We start from the raw sequence: 3,443 nt of genomic DNA, 5'->3' as shown, positions 1-3,443 counted from the left end.
CAGTCTGTTGGCGTCACGCCCATCTTCTGTCAACAGGTTTTGAGGATTCTCTCCACTGCTTGTTTGCTGCCAATACGTGCGTCCAGTTCATCTCAGGCCGTAAAATCTCTCTTCAAGACGGTGTTCCTTTGGCAGGCTGTCTTTTCAAAGCCTTTCACGTGTCAACGTTGCTACGTGCAGCTTTTGTACAAATGATTTCTGCCTTCCTGATGCAAAACTGTCACCCCTACAACACATGCACAGAACATTGTCCATTTGTGTGAAGAGGGGGGCGGGGAACTGTGACGGTCTGTCATCGTGTAACACAAGGATGCACTGTGTCATTGGACGAGAACATGAAGTGTGAGCAAAATAATAGTTCATTTCGTCTCGGATCCCCGCGACAGACTGGGGTGACAGGATAGCACGGCACCTCTTCCAGACAAGACAACGTTATTGTTAGTCCTCCATTCCACGTGTGACGGGTGATATCGAGGTCATCAACCGCTGTGTCAGGTTGTGTCGGTTGGTCCACATGCCTGGCTCTTGGAGACACAGGGATGGAGTGTGGAGTGAGCTGCACAAAGGAGGGAGGATCTCTTGATCTGGATCTGGATTATGTACGTCGCCGAACCAATTTTGGTTATATTGCGACGGAAAAACAGGGAGAGGGCAGCATAAAAAAAAAGAAAGAAAAAACCCTTTTAAGGACCAGCTAGGTGTGGAGCTGCCGGATCGCTACTGCTTTTCGCTTTGCACATACAGGCAAGCCTGTACATTACCGGCCCTGACCCTACAGAAGGTAGTGCCAAGCCCACAAAATCAAACAACAAAAAACACAAGGTCCCCACCCCCACCCTTTCACCAGCTACCTAGCCTAACTAACTAATGTACAGTATGAGTTTTAGTGAAGGGCTGCAGAACTGCCCACCGCTGCTGTAAATGCGGCGACAGTACTGGCCTGGACTGTTGTTTCTTCCAGGTGGTTCCATTCTTCGATGGTCTTGACAAAGAAGGAGCATCTGTACTGCTCTGAAGTGCCATCTGGAATTTTGTAGCCCTTGGTGTTGTTAACAGCATGGCGACGGGCGCAATAGCCGAGTGGTTAAAGCGTTGGACTGTCAATCTGAGGGTCCGGGGTTCGAATCACGGTGACGGCGCCTGGTGGGTAGAGGGTGGAGATTTTTACGATCTCCCAGGTCAACATATGTGCAGACCTGCTAGTGCCTGAACCCCCTTCGTGTGTATATGCAAGCAGAAGATCAAATACACACGTTAAAGATCCTGTAATCCATGTCAGCGTTCGGTGGGTTATGGAAACAAGAACATACCCAGCATGCACACCCCCGGAAACGGAGTATGGCTGCCTACATGACGGGGTAAAAACGGTCATACACGTAAAAGCCCACTCGTGTGCATACGAGTGAACGCAGAAGAAGAAGAACAGCATGGCGTGTAACGATGTTGGTGGTCTCACAGTCCTTGAATGATCTGAGTCATCAGGTGCGTGAAAGTCATGTGCTGGCTAATCTTCCATTTCAAGTGTACAAATCCCTGGAGCAAATTTAAACGAAAATTCTCCAGTCGCTTTACAATGCAGGCCTGTGTGAAATGACAGGTAGCCTGTGATCCACATAACTAATCAAGAGTTAAGCTTAAAAACGACACGAAATGCTCCACACGTACATGCCAACTCAAGTCGCCATGTTTTTGCTTTTTTGTTGTTGTTGTTTTTTTGTTTTGTTTTGTTTTTGTGTTTGTTTGTTTTTTGCTTACCTTTACATGATTTGGGGGGGGGGGGGGGGGAGGGGGGGGGGGGGGGGATAGGGGGGCATGAATGGGAACAACGACTCTCTGACTGGCACAGATAAAAAACATTTCGTCGTTGCAGACGATTCTTGTGAACCTGCGAAGATGGCTGCACATTCGTGTAATGACTGAATCTGTTTTTTTTGTTTTGTTTGTTTTTTTTTAAGTACATTAAGCCTAAAATTCAATCGAAAATCAGTAACTAAATTAATGGGTTCATGAAATTTACTGATGGTAACATCGCGTCACTTCTGCACGAAAATTGCCATTGAAACTGGTCCCTGAATTTTGGATATCAGAATGGGAATTAAATTTTATTCATTTGTTGTTCCTCTGTGTATAGATGTGCTGTGCTGTCGTGTGCTGTGTTGTACTGTGCTGTTCTTTGCATCTCAAGAGAATTATTCTGCGTCAGGTGAGGTAGGTCGTTTGAAAACAACCCACACTGCCACACTCAAAGGCTGCCTGATTTTCTGTGTGTGTGTGTGTGTGTGTGTGTGTGTGTGTGTGAATCTGGCTGAGTATTTGTTGTTGTTTTCCTTTTGAAATGCTCCACTTATGTGCATTGTTTTACTGAAGACAGGACCCAGCCGTTTTGTGTTGACATTTTGATGCCGACTCATGCAGCGAGAGTCAGATTATTATTATTATTATTATTATTTATTTATTTATTTATTTTTTTTTTTTGGGGGGGGGGTGTCTTCTTAACCAGCAATTTTCCACCTGGTCGCTGAGTTGGCCATTAATTTGTTCATCATAAAGTCGGTCAAGATTTGTTGTTGTTGTTGTTTCAGTTGTAGGCAGAGACTCAGCAACTGGCATTTTGAGGTGTCAAACGGAAAAAAAGAAAAAGCAAAGCAGTTCTCTCAGAAACATGTCGATTCGTTTCACGCAACTTCAACGAGAGAGAGGGAGGGAGAGAGAGAGAGAGCGAGGGAGGGAGAGAGAGAGAGAGAGAGAGAGAGAGAGAGAGAGAATATTATCTCGGGGCTTGTTACATTGAACGAAAGGAGCGTGTTGACAAGCGAAAATTTGTAATCAAGTCAAGGTTCTCGGTTCACTGTGAGATATGTGAAAAGATAAATGAACAAACATGCAGACAAGTAATCTGACCTACCAACCTTCTAACCAACCAGCCAACCAACTAACGAACCAGCTAACTGACTGACTGACTGACTGCTTAACTAACTAAATTCGCGATGCCCCTCTTGGTCTTCAAAGCAAGCTAGTGACCACTCCCCGAAGAGTTGTTCCCAGTTGCAGTTTCTTTCCTAAAAAAAAAAAAACGGCAACAAAGGATCGGACACCACCAGTTGGACATGCTGATTTGAGCACACACAAACTGATTCTCATCTGCCACACTAAAAGGAGGACCTCACCTACATAAGATAAACTCACTGAGCACTTTACAGTCTGACAGAACCTTACAACTGAAACGTCACTCATGAGATTTACTTGTATGTAAATGACCGACCAACCAACCAACCAGCCAACCAGCCAGCCAGCCAGCCAGCCAGCCAGCCCACCCAAGCAGCTTTCTAACTGGTTAGCCAGCCAGCTAGCCAACCAACCAACAAAGCTAGCAAAATCAATTAAGTTTATCTGTCTCGCCAGCTAATTAACTAAATGTCTCATCAAATAACTGTCAAGAAAAA

The sequence above is a fragment of the Babylonia areolata genome, chromosome 20 (genome assembly GCF_041734735.1).
Source record: "Babylonia areolata isolate BAREFJ2019XMU chromosome 20, ASM4173473v1, whole genome shotgun sequence".
Taxonomy (NCBI): domain Eukaryota; kingdom Metazoa; phylum Mollusca; class Gastropoda; order Neogastropoda; family Buccinidae; genus Babylonia; species Babylonia areolata.
The sequence above is the reverse complement of the archived record's forward strand: the minus strand, read 5'-3'. Positions refer to the sequence as shown.